This window comes from Papio anubis, chromosome 4 (genome assembly GCF_008728515.1).
Source record: "Papio anubis isolate 15944 chromosome 4, Panubis1.0, whole genome shotgun sequence".
NCBI classification, from domain to species: domain Eukaryota; kingdom Metazoa; phylum Chordata; class Mammalia; order Primates; family Cercopithecidae; genus Papio; species Papio anubis.
In genome coordinates, this window is record NC_044979.1 from 78,493,551 (window position 1) to 78,507,886 (window position 14,336).

General features: G+C 35.8%; 1 protein-coding gene and 1 long non-coding RNA gene across 3 annotated transcripts in view; one reads left to right on the forward strand and one right to left on the reverse strand.

Moving 5' to 3' along the window:
- The window catches only part of NXPH1 (neurexophilin 1), a 325,425-nt gene that overhangs the window by 178,260 nt on the left and 132,829 nt on the right, over window positions 1-14,336 (forward strand). The window lies entirely within an intron of this gene.
- LOC110742860 overlaps window positions 1-14,336 on the reverse strand; it is a 34,327-nt gene that overhangs the window by 16,017 nt on the left and 3,974 nt on the right. For both annotated transcript variants that reach the window (XR_004183222.1, XR_004183223.1), the window contains exon 2: window positions 2,976-3,077. This is a non-coding gene — a long non-coding RNA (uncharacterized LOC110742860). The remainder of the gene's footprint in view (window positions 1-2,975; window positions 3,078-14,336) is intronic.

Sequence of the window (14,336 nt, forward strand, 5' to 3'; positions counted from 1 at the left end):
TGCTAGAGTGATAGCTATGAAGAATTCATAACATTTTATTTTAAATGGAAATTGCTAACATAAATAACTGCACTTTATAATCGTTTTGAGATAATTTTGGTTGCAATTTCACATTTGACTAATAGCATTAAGAGATATGATTCCAATTAAGGGAAGTGGTAAATATTTTCCTTTGAAATTTCTAAGAACGGAGAGCCTTTCTGTGAATTAATGCATAGGTTGATACACGTAGAAAACCGAACACTCTCCATAGCACAAGAATGTTGAATTAGCTAGCAATTTGCACTGAATTAGATAAGAATTTTATACACCTGTCAACATTCTCCTCTTTTAATTTTCTATTTCCAAATCTTCATTCCTCGTGATTCTATCACAGGGCATGTTAGAGGAGCACACATCACTATGACTTATGTCATTTCAGAAAACATAACTTTAAAATTCCTTTGCAGAATTTTATTACATAAAAATTGATCACATAGAGTAAGGAAGAATAGGACACACAGAAAGTACCACATAGAACAGTATAATTTTAGAAAGGGGAAAGGAGGAGAATATATGTATCCTTCTAGATGTAGATCCCCAAATGATAACAGGGTTATTTCTGGGTGGTATGATTACAACTGGTTTCTATTTTCTTCCTTTTGTTTACTAGAGACCAAATCTCTGAAGAAATGAGCATAAAGTAAGAATATTGACAGAGAAAGGGAGAGAAAGAAATAACAGGGTTATTTCTGGGTGGTATAATTACAACTGGTTTCTATTTTCTTCCTTTTGTTTACCCATTCCCTCTAATTTTTCTATGATTAACATGTATTAATTGTGTAATATTTTTTTCAACTTAGAACAACTGAATTAGGGTGAATGTTTTAAATCCCATCTCCACAGTATAATCAAAACACTAGACATCAAAGGGTCTTTTTTAGAACAGGAGAGCAGACTGCTATTAAGTATTATTCCAGGGATATGCAAATGTTTAAGAGGCTCAGGTGAGCATGGAACAAGTGTGCTGGGAGGGTATCACCAATGGAATAGCCATTAAGAGCCTAGGCAGCACTTAACTTGAGTCACAATAGCACTGGATCTGGATGATAGCCACTGTAGCTGAAACACCACTTAGAGTTGTACCCTGTGCCAAATTCACTTTACCCACAGAAATTGCAAATGAGTTATCATTCTCAATTTTTCCCTTTTATTTCTAGTTGCCACATCATTGTACATATTTATGTGATACACAGTGATATTTTGATACATGCATAGAAATTATGATACATGCTGTGATCAAATCAACATACTTAGATTATTGAAGGGCAGGCAGATGACTACATGATATAATTTGATGGGCTTTTAAAATGTTCCCTTACCCCCAAGTTTCCCTCAATCAGCTGGCCCTAGGGTTTTCAATTACCTCTGTCTTCCTTTGGGTTAAATCACTGTATTTTGAGAAAATGTCTTTGAAAATACTTGTGTTACGTGGTCAAGACCACCATTCTACAGATTACTTGCTAAAGACCAAATCTCTGAAGAAATGAGCATAAAGTAAGAATATTGACAGGGGAAGGGAGAGAAAGAATTGTTTGGATTGTGGATCACTATCAGTAGCACTAGGTGATGAAGTCAAAGTGGAGAGTTTTGAGTCACTAGGACTCAGTGTGAAAATCCTAAGTATTTGATGGGAATTTGTGAAGGAAGGCACTGAAATAGGGAAAGAAAAATTTTAAAGTTTGCTCTGTACAATGAAACCTTGTGGCATATTTAACAAATATGTTTTCAGTAACTCCAATGATCTCTTGGTATGTTGGAATGCATAATTTTGCCAAATTTGCATGAAGTTCATGATAAAGTGATGATAGGAGACTTTGGTAGGTGCATCTATCCAGCCACTCAGCATATCCTTCTCAACAGGGCTCTCTTGGGTGTTCCTAGTACTACTAAGTCTAGAGTAACGTGGAGAATTGTCATAAAATATTCTCAGCAGTGAAACTTTAGGCAATTAATTTGTGATGTCAGAAAGTTCCCAGCATGCATGTAACACTAGAAGGAAATGTGATTTCAGAATGAGTCAGATGCATTTATAAATATTTCAAGATTGTAAATTTCTTGAAGTTTCCAGAGTAATAAAGTAATAAAGGATATCAAGAACTGACTCTCTGGGAGTTCAAGTTGTTATAAAGCTAAATGAATATATGAAAGCATGTTCAATGTTTGAGTTCTTTTTCTCTTTTTTCCCCTTCCCCTCTTTCCTTTCTCTTTCTGTCTTTTCTCCCTCTCTTCTTTCCTTTCCTTCTTTTTCCCTTCCTTTACCTCTCTCCATCCCTCTTTCTTTTTCTTTCTTTTTTTAACTTTCTCTCCTTCCTTCCTTCCACTTTTTTTTTCTTTTTCTCCCTTTTGAGTGTTTATAGTGATATAATCAAGCAGCTCAGGGAATTTGGCTGTAATAAAGGCTGTTTTGGTGACTCCCTTCTTTTTTCTCCTCTCAAACATATTTTTGAGGAGAGGAGATTTAGTGCTAGTAGGAGCACTCAAGAGACACTTGATTTACCTTGAAATTTTATAAGCATTCCAATGCTATTACATTACATTTATATAAATACTGATTTGGCCAATTTTACCAAGAGTGAATTAATAAGCATTCATATGTGCCAGGTTATAAGAGAATCTAATCAGTTCTGCATTCTAACATTGCCTTTTTCTTCTACTTCTGTTACAGTCCAAAGAGAATATTTAAAATATTCCATGTTTATATTCTTATTTCTTGATATTAGATCACTATTTATTTTGTTAGCATTCTGTCTTCACAGTATGTCTCATTCAGTCATTATACCCTTTTCCTGGCCTGGTATCATTAACCTTGCTTTGTAAATAAAGAGAGGCACAGAGGTCAACCTTCTTGGCAAGTGTTTTGTCTACATATTGCTATTGCTGATGTTAGATAAAAGTATTGAAAAAATGCAGCTTAATTTCCTTGTTTACCTCACCTGAAGTTAGGTCTCAATTATGCACCAGGGGATTCCATGCTGCAGTGAAACTGCTTTGTTGGGTAGGATGTGACCAGGGAATACAAACTAATTTTGAATTTTCTGTAAATAAATAATAATAAAGATAATCAGTGTGTTACAAACTGTAGAGATATGTGTGTTTTTACTTGTCACTCTATACACGTGTATTTCCACATTTATATAACCACTTTTGAGTTTTCATGCCACTACTACCTTGAGTCTTCCTTAATATATAGGATTCACAGGGTTTTTTTTTTTCAATAATTAGCTCCATTAGTTTCACATAGCCAATTTCAATAATTATAGTCATGTTTTAAGTTTTGTGCACATTTTCTTTCAGCCAGAAAAGCTCCATTTTAAATGCTAGCAAATCCAGTAACTCAAAAGCTTTCACATATACTCTATTGTCCAGGGCTTTCATGGTGCATTTCAACAAAGAGAATCTCTATGCTCACTCAATTTGCAAACATCTGGAGGAAAATAATGTGATAATTAGAAGGCAACATGGGTTCATCAAAAACAAATCATGCCAAACTAACTTAATTTCTTTCTTTGATTCCTTAACAAGCTGAGTGGGAACACAGTGGGTATTTTTATTAGAGTAAGATACTTGATGTAGCTTTCTAACAATCTTAAAAGGCTTAGGGAAAATGCAGATTAGGGAAAATGACTGGCTAATGTAGGATATCTTTGTAAAAAGGGAACAGCAACCATTATCTATCTGTGGTTCAGAATACAGTTAGTAGAAGCTGTTGGATAAATTTTATTTTATTCATTGTGTCATCATTCCATATCTTAAGCCTTTGACTTTGATTATATATATTTTATATCTCATAGTGTTTTTTAAGGTAACTGGCTATGGGGACTTTATTTTTAACAAATAACATTGGTAATTTTTTTCTAGAAAGGAACATATATCTTGGCCAACTTTTTTCATTAAAAAACTGTGAAAATCACACACACACATACATATAAATCACATATAGACTGAACACACATGTGTATATATAATTCATAAAATTATATCATAAATTATAATCTCAGTTTCAACAACTAATATTGTTTTAATAACTGTTCTTATGGTTTTATTTCTGTCCATAGTGTTTTTATAAAAGTGAGAGCATACTAAGTTTACTATTTCTGATTTGTTTTCACTTAATGATATAGTGTTAAACACAGTCCTAAGTTGATAAATGTACTTTTACAGCATTATTTATAATGATTGCATAGTATTTCAGTGGATGTGCCATAATTTATTGATTCGTTTCCCCTTGTTAGATAGATTATATCTTTGTTGTTGTTTTTACTACTATAAAATATAATGGAATAGCTATACTTGTAGTTAAATCTGTTTTGTTATAATTAGACATTATATTATTGGGTAAAAAAGGTGAACATTGTAAGAATTTAAAGTTTGCTCTCCAAATGCCTTCCAAAAGGTGGAACCAGTTTACATTCCTGCTGGCTATTTAAGAGAGGATGCTATATATATGTATTCATCTCTATAGAGATATACATATAAGTGGATATATGTATATGTCTATATATATGGATACATGTATATACATACACACACATTTAGAAATAGACATACATGTGTACATATATGTGTATGTGTATATGTCACATACACATACACACACATTTAGAGAGAGAGACATATCCGTGTACATATATGTAGGTATGTATATGTCTATAGTTTCCATTTGGGAAAAAGGAAAGTTCCTCTTTGGGAAAAATGAAATTCACTGGAAAGATTTAAATGATAAAAGCTGCCATAAATATTTTAGAAACTCTGATTATGCAGCTGTGATGAAAGAATATCAAAGTATAGGCTTAAATGGACTTTTCTCCTATTTCTCTGTAAAGATTGATCAAAAAGAGAGATTCATTTTGTGGCAGTTATTGTTCTTATTGAACATCCTGAAACAAGAATTATTCTATGCCTCAAAGTAACACTAAATTATACTCTTTATTAATATATTAAGCAAACAAAGATCTTTTAAATGGTGTTTGAGATTAAAGATTCTGTTTTATATATATACATTTTTTTTGAAACGGAGTCTCGCTTTGCCGCCCAGGCTGGAGTGCAGTGGCCGGATCTCAGCTCACTGCAAGCTCCGCCTTCCGGGTTTACGCCATTCTCCTGCCTCAGCCTCCCGAGTAGCTGGGACTACAGGCGCCCCTGTTTTATATTTTAACACTGCAGCAAATATAGTTTCCTAGCTTCTCCTGTTAGTTGGCTCTGATTTTAAATTCTCATCTCTTCTTTCTTTTTACTTGTTGTGCCTCATTACAATTTCAAATGAAACTGTATGACGCTGATTGGAATTGTTTCTGTTGGGGGAAAATGTACGAATTAGATGTGCCCAGAAATTCATCTGCATTTGAACCCTGCTATTTATTTGACACAATGGGTTTTCAGGAATGGGATTGCTGGAGCTAAATCTTTAATAAAATTGTTATTGACTGTCCCTGCAGGAGGCAGTGTGCATGGTGGCTAACCATGAGGATTCAAACCCTCAGCTCTGTAGCTTATTGGCTATGTAATTAACCTCTCTAAGTACATTTACTCATCTGAAAAATGTAATGATACAAACCTCTTAAGGTTGCTAAGAGGATTCGATGGGATAATTTAAATAAGTACCGGGGACCTAGTAAGCTTTCAATAGATGTTAGGTGTTACTGCTATCTCTTGGTGATCCACACTTCTCTCAGATGGGAGGGCATATTTCCTATAGCTATTGCAAAAATAATCTGACTCTGCTTGTCCCAGATTATTGCCTCATTTTGAAACAGTTATACCAGAATCTCTAAAATAACTATTATGTCAATATTTTCCTGTCTCTCTTCCTTCTCTCTTTCCTTCTTTTCCTTTCCTTGCATTTATTGAGAACTGACGGTATTCTATACTTTGCTAAAGATTGGAGAAGGAAAACTGATAACAACCATTTTTTGAAGAAGCTAACATACCAGTGGAGAAGACAAATATTAATCAGATAATCACATAAATAAATGTAAAATTGCAAGGATGACAAGTGCTACATAAATAAATGTAAAATTGCAAGGATGACAAGTGCTACATAAATCACAGCTGCATGGGTTATAAGAGCATATAGGAGATTGGAAAGACTTCTCTGAGAAAATGAAACAGGAAAATAAAGTATAAGAAGTAAACAGACGAAGCAGTAGACTTCTATGTAGTCTCCCTGTTTTTGCCGTTATCTCCTTAAAAGTTTATTCTCCACATAGCAGCCAGAGTGACCCCATTAAAATGAAAGTTAGATTATATTATATCTCTGCTCAAATTCCTCTCATCATGACTTCATTACGTCTCACTCAGAATAAATCTCGTAGTTTTTACTTTGTTTTATAGACCCCTATGTGATTGGCCTCCTGCTACCTTCCTTACCTCATTTTCTTTCGCTGTCTTCTTACATAGTCATCTTCAACCATATTGGTCTCCTTGCTATTCTTGCTGTTCCTTGAACATATAGGTAAATTTCATTTTGAATTCTTTTGATCTTGTTCTCTGCCCAAAACACTTTCCCCGGAACCCCCCTCACCATATCAGTGAGCTCTTCCCTGATGACCCTAGAGAAAAATAGCAGCTCTGTCTCTATCAGTACTCCTCATTGCCCTTATGCTGTATTTATCACCATCCCACATTTTATAAATTATTTGTTTATTTTTTGTTCTCCCTCGTTATCTCGACTCAACTTGTTAAAAACTTCATGGGATCAGGAGGTTATGTTTACTGCTGAAATCCCAACTCCAAGAATAGTGCCTTGAAGGTGCTAGGAACTCATTCAATGTTTGAGGAATGAATTAAGGAAGAAGAAACATGGTGGCAAGAGCATTTAGGACAGAGAGTGAAGCACATGTAAGGGCCCCAAGGCGGGTGGAAGCATGGCAGCTAGGAGGGACTGAGGGAAAGACATTGTTGCTTTTGAACACAGTGAATTAAAAAAAGTGTGGAGGGAAAAAAGGTAGTCTTGTAAAGACTGGATCATACAGTTTATAAAGATTTTCCCCTAAAAACAAATACAAGCTACTAAAGTATTTTAAGTTGAGATGGGGTTGAAGGACCAGATCAAGTTTATGTTAAGAAAAAAAAAAAAAACCCACTCTGGCTGCAGTATGGATATCAGATTTGAGGGGAGGACAGAGTGAATGTGAGTAGATCAATTAGGAGTTCGTTACAGTAGTTGTGCCAAGAGATGGTGCCAGCTTGGGCCACTGGCTTCAGTGGATTAGAAGGGAGTGGATTGCTTGAGAGCAGTGGTTCTCAACTGGAGCAATATTTTGCAATGTTTGGAGATACTTTTTGTCATTACAATTGTTGGGGGAAAGGGGATGTCTACTGGCATCTATTGAGTAGATGCTAGGGATGCTGGAAACCATCCTACAATGCGCGGAACACTCTCCAATGATCCAGTCCCAATGTCAATGGTACTGAGATTGATAAACTGTTTTAGAGGTAAACTCATGAACTCTCTTCATGAGGTAAAAACTCAAAACTTGATGTTGGAGTAGACAAGGGAGTTAAGAAAGTGGATATTTCCTATAAAAGAAAGGAAATCAGTATATCAAAGAGATATTTGCACTCCTATGTTTGTTGCATCACTGTTTACAATAGCTAAGATTTGGATGCAACCTAAGTGTCCATCAACAGATGAATGAATAAAGAAAATGTGGTATATATATATACACAATGGAGTACTATTCAGCCATAAACAAGAAGGAGATCCAGTCATTTGCAACAACATGGGTGGAACTGGAGATCATTACATTAAGCGAAATAAGTCAGGCACAGAAAGACAAACATTGCATGTTCTCATTTATTTATGGGATCTAAAAATCAAAACAATTGAACTAGTGGACATAGAGAGTAGAATGGACCAGAGGCTGAGAAAGGTAGTGGGGAGATTGGGGGAATGTGGCAGAGGTACAAAAAATAGAACAAATAAAACCTACCATTTGATAGCACAACAGGGTGACTATAGTCAATAATAACTTAATTGTACATTTTAAAACAACTTAGAGTATAATTGGATTGTTTGTAATTTAAAGGATAAATGCTTGAGGGGATGACTACCTCATTCTCAATGATGTGATTATTTCACCTTGCATGCTTATGTTAAAACATCTCATATACTCCCATAAATATATACACCTATGTACCCACAAAAATTAAAGCTTTTTAAAAAGCAAGTGGGTACATCTCATGTAACCCATAAATATATACATCTATTATGTACCCACAAAAGTTAAAAAAAAATTTAAAGTAAATTAAAAAGCAAAAACTCCTAGATTTGAGATGTGGGTAACTAAACTGATGAGTGTCACTCACTGCAGAGTTCTTCTGCCCATAAGGAATTACTGATTTCTGTCCGTCCTGTATCTTTTCTCTGATGTTAACAACAGTAACCAAAAGGGTAGAATGAATAGTCATATTTGTACTTTATGATCTGGGCATTTTGGGATCTACTTTATTGTATTAGTATGGAGGTTAGGAAATACAACATTTAGTTTGATATTTTCACTCAATTAACTGATGCCACTGATTCATCTGACTGTATTCATACAGCTCATATGTGTGGCACTAATTCTCAGGGCTGGCTTCATCAAAATAGTCGTTGAATGCATCTTTTAGAGAGCATCAACACTGTGCTAAGAAAATCTTGGATGTTTAGCCAATGAGTGACTACGTAAAGGTAATTAAATATTTTATTAACTTTATATACAAGAGCCCAAAGCATTTTCATATACATTTTTCCTTCATACTCTTTATGTGCTTGTATTGGCAGGAAGAGGCCAAAGTAACTGTATTGCATTATAGCACAAACTTTCAGACAATGAGATATTCTTGAGGCTTAAATTTCACTTGCAAAGTAGGAGAGGAGGTGGAAACAAAGAATCAGAATTTACCCTTTTGCTAATGCATTGTTTTCTTAGAAATGTAATCATTGCATCATTCTTTCATTTTGAGAGCCTTCTGAGATTATACAAGATATTTAATTCAATATCTTTATATGTTGAATCTGCATAAGAAGAACTGGAGAATGTGTATTCTTTTTAATTTTATTTGTTTGAATTTATGCTAAACACATTCTACAGAATTCAAGGAATGCTAATTAAGTTATCAATTGAAGTTATTATCATTGAAGTTATCAACTTCAATGCAATTGAAGTTATCTGGACCCTGGGTTTTTCTCTTTTGCTTTAGCATTTTTCATGGCAAGAATCTGATAGAAGATGAAAATTATAAAATTGAAATCATTTCATTTTATGTCTTACTATTTTTAAGCAGGAAAAGTTTAGTATGTACAAAAGAGATGGTTTCAATGAATTCCTGTGGCATTAATTGGCTATTTTTTCTCTCTAAGAAGGAAGTTGAGAACTTGAGCTTGATTTTAGGATTGTGTCTGCCCTGGTGCCCTTGGTGAACATTTCTGCTTTTGCCGTGTGTTCCTGGCATAGTTTTGAGGGGGCATGCATTTTGAAGGGGCACTGATTTGCGTTTGAAAGAAATTAGGTCCTCTGTGTAGTCAGCAATCCCTGTCTTGTCTCCTTGTTCAGATTGGCCTCTGAATCTTTTATGACCTCCAGTTAACTTCTGCAATCTGCTTCTATTCTCTTGTTAACATTTGTTCCTGCATCTGGGATGAAGCTTATAATTATGTGTCCATTGCAAAGTCTTTACTAGAGTTTTGGTTAATCCAGGTCTTATTTTGTTTATGTTTGCTTAAGCAAATGATGTACAATGCTCTTTCAGATATCCTTTAGAGTAATGGGATCAATAATTTAAGCCTTTATAAGTATGCATATCCTGGTTAACCTCATTTTACCCATGTGTCTGTACTGTCAGTTTTACTTACATTGAGCAACCTCACTGACTCTTGTGGATTTATTTAACTATGAAGCAAAATAATAGTTATAAATTCAGTATTGGAAAGTATTACAGAGATCATGTCCTATCTTACTCTCCAACTTATTTGTTAAGTGGGAAACTGAGTCCCAGAGAATAGGAATAATTCTCTGCATTTATAATAACACTCTCTGTAGTTTACAAAATATACTGATACCATTATTTCATATGATGTTTCAGTAATTCTGTGAGGTGTGCTAGGAAGGCACTATTATCTCTATTTTACAAGGAAAAAAAAGATGTAGAGAAATTGAGACTTGCTTCCTCAACTACCTACAACAAGAATGTGGTAAATCTGGATCTAAAATCCAAGACTTAAGGCTGTTAATCAAGTGTCCTTTCCCAAATATGATCCTGGCTCATGAGCAGAGTTTTCCCACCCATGTGCTACTGTGCTGTACTGTGTGGAGACACTGACTCTCACAGCACTTAGAGCTGCCAGAGTAGCCATTGACCTCTAGCCACAAGCAGGCTTCTTACCTCAGTGCAACACAGAACTACTATTATCTTTTGTGTACCTTGACACTGAAAAAACACAGAAGCACAATTCTAACATATAATGGAAAAAGAGAGACCTGATTAAGTCACTCAATGAGTTTATTGGAGGATTACTAGGTGCCTAACAGTCCTGGAAATGTTTTCATAGTCTCCATTCATCCACCTCTGATATTCACATATATTTACTCCAAGGAACCTCCCCTCCCTACTGACAGTCTGTGTGGTTCCAGGTAGCCAGCTGACAATAATTCTGACCCAGGTTAAAGATGTGGGCCTCAGTAAGCCTCTGTGCTGCCTCTTCTTGTCATGGTGATTAGTTCAAGGGTAATTATGGGATTCAACTAGGGCCAACCAGATCTCATGAGACTGTGAATTTTGGGCAAGAGAATATTGCTACTCTTCTGTAACTGACTCTGGAAGCATGCAGGCTGAGGCTGCTGCCACCAGCTTGACTCCTCGTGTAGCTTAACATTGAAGCCAATGCTGGAATTAAGGAGATCTGAGAGAGAAACTGAGCCCTGCTGATACCATTTGATGTCAAGTTGACAAAAAAGCTGAAGCTAATTCTGCACTTTAGAATTATACAAACCAGTACATCTCTCCTTTCCTTAAAATGATTAGATGAAGTTATCATCATTAAAAATCATCTGTATTCTTTCATAAATGGTTAAATATTCTAATTTGTCACTTTAAAGGCCTCATGGGGACAGGGACGATTTAGAAATGGATGTTCCAATTTGATCTGATCTCTTTCAGGTTGTATGTTTTTCTTCTTTCTTTGAAAAGGTAATTCATAACCTATGAATAAAAATTCTCTCTGTAAACTTTCACAAAATCTAAAGGTGTTTTTGTCATAGTCAGTTGCCTATATTAACTCATCAAATAATTATTGTTATGACACTGAGGTAGGCTGGGGAACAAGACATCATCTTTGCTGTCAAAAAAATTATAATTTAGTTGGTAGAAAAAAAATGTTACAATAGAAAGAAAATTAAATTTAATTATTGTATATAACTAAGTCTGATGTGAGTGTCAGGAGTAGGTCAAAGGAGGACAAGGTTGCCATAGATTGAAAAGTGATAGTCACTATGAAAGAGAGAACTGGAGTCAAATCTTTAGGATTTGGGCAGGTGACCAGGAAGAAGTCTGTCCAGGAGCTGCAGCTTAGCACAGACAAGGACTCAGATAGGAAAGAATGGTGTTTGAGGAAGGCAGTGACTCAACAGGATGGGTTGCAGTAGAGGAGTAGGGTGAGGAACAAAATAGCTTGGAAATTTCCATCTCTTACTTTTGAGAAGAACTTTGGGACAAAACTCTTTGCTTAAGATTTGTATTGAGAAACAATAACATGCTAGCCACTCTTTTTTTTTTTTTTTTTGAGATGGAGTTTCACTCTTGTCGCGCAGACTGGAGTGTGACGGCACGATCTGGGCTCACTGCAACCTCCACCTCCCAGGTTCAAGCAATTCTCTTGCCTCAGCCTCCGGAGTAGCAGGGATTACAGGCGCCTGCCAGCATGCCCGGCTAATTTTTGAATTTTAGTAGAGACAGGGTTTCAACTTGTTGGCGAGGCTAGTCTCAAACTCCTGACCTCAGGTGATCCACTGGCCTTGGCCTCCCAAAGTGCTGGGATTCAACTCTTTATTGAGCACTTACTACATATATGACATTAGGTTAAAACTTCACACGGGACCGGGCACTGTGGTTCACACCTGTAATCCCAGCACTTGGGGAGGCCAAGGCGGGTAGATCATGAGGTCAGGGGATTGAGGTCATCCTGGCTAACACAGTGAAACCCCCTCTCTACTAAAAAATACAAAAAATTAGCCAGGTGTGGTGGCATGCACCTGTAGTCCCAGCTACTCGGGAGGCTGAGGCAGGAGAATGGTGTGAACCCGGGAGGCAGAGCTTGCAGTGAGCCTAGATGGCGCCATTGCACTCCAGCCTGGGCGACAGAGCAAGACTCTGTCTCCACAAAACAAACAAACAAACAAACAAAAAACAAACAAAAAAAACTTCACATGGGTTATCTCACTTAGTAATAATAACTTTCAGGTAGGTGTTGTTGTACCAACCAACCCTGCAAGTGTATGAGGCAGAATGAACCAAGGACAGTCTGCCTCTGAAGACCTTGCAGCTGCTCTGGTCATGAAATTCCATCTGTCTAAGATGAACAGAGCAGTCACTTTGCACATGTCATGTAAGTTTATAATAGTCCTCTGCACATTTCAGTGAGTATTTGTATTTTTGGCAAGTTTAATATTCGGAGTTACTACTAACAAATCCTTAGAATGACTAGATTTCAGGCATTTAAAAAGCCTCTGTTTTACCATGAAATTCATTGTTATTTATTCTACACTTAAAGCAAGGGAGTGAAATCTCATAAATTAGATTGAAGTAATAATTATTAAGAACGTCACAACTTCTAGGGGTTGAGTTAAAGTATTTGCATCATTATTATTTCATTTTTCCCTAACAGATTGTGAATGTGGGTGTCATCATTCCCTTTGTATAGACAATAAGACTGAAATCAAAAGTATTTAAGTAGCTTATATAAGGGCATATAGTTAGTGTGAGCAGAGCTGTGACTTGAATTCAGGTCCTTCAATTATAAGTCTAGTTCTTTCCCTACTACCTTAGTCTATAAGTGGCCAAAAAGTACATATGAAACTTGGCATTTTATATGTATTGGAGTTACATTAGACCTTAAGTGGCCGTAGAGTACAAACGAGACTTGGCATTTGTGCTTATTACTAGTGAGTGTGGAAAGTCTAAGTAATTATCGAATACGAGTGATAATTTGACGAAGTTAAGTCTCGTTCAAACTCAAAGTTTGAATTTTCCATTTGTCTGGTTATTTGTTCTGAGTGTGGAAAGTCTAAGTAATTATCGAATACGAGTGATAATTTGACGAAGTTAAGTCTCGTTCAAACTCAAAGTTTGAATTTTCCATTTGTCTGGTTATTTGTTCTATGATTTGTCAAGAAGTCAGAATAAAAAAATATTTATTGAATACCAATTCATTAGGTAAAAGTATATGCTAATGTAAAAAGAACTTTGTGCCAACCCTACACTAATGGAATAGAAAATATAGTTGAGGACAAGGCGAAAACCTATACAGTACATGTGTGAGTAATCTCTGAGAAAAGATTAAATGAATATTTTGAGGTGGGATATAACTAATTGATGTATGATATGAATATTAAGGACTATGAGTGCAGAGGAAGAAAATATTTCTAGCTGCTGGAGTGGTCTTGAGAAATGTTAACATGAAATTTATTGTTACTCATGAAGGAAGTATTTGAACTACTCCTTGAAGGGAAGACTTGGAGATATCAGAAAGAGCTAAAGTAGAGCGGCAAGGAAGTATGTGGTGTGCTCCAGGGAGCAGTTTGTCCAGAACTGTTATTTAAATACAGGATAAAATCACAGAAGTGGGTCAGGGTCAGCTTGAGGAAGTCTTAAAGAAAAACTAAGAGGCCTGGATTTAATAATGCAGGAGGGATGGCAGTGAAGGGCTGGAGGTGCGGAGGAGTGGAGACAGAGAAGACTCTGGGAGAAGAATTAAAACATGAGGAGAGTAGAGTCCAAGGGTAATTTGTTATAGAAAATATTGGGGAAATTGGATGAAATAAATAACACAAACCACAAAGTGATTGGAACAGGTCAGGTCCCCACAAGTTAAATAAGGAAGAATAAATAGATAAACGGCATTTCAAGTAAACAATCAGAGAAATTTAATTTATTTGACATTCTGTAAGACAAAGTAAACTGTCATGAAAACTATACTAGAGAGAGAAATAAAAAAGATAAAAGAAACAGAATAATTAACTACAACCACAATTTGTAAACTGTGATTGAATCATAGTTAACTAAAACCAAAAGCTGGGGGACTGGTGGAGATATTTGAA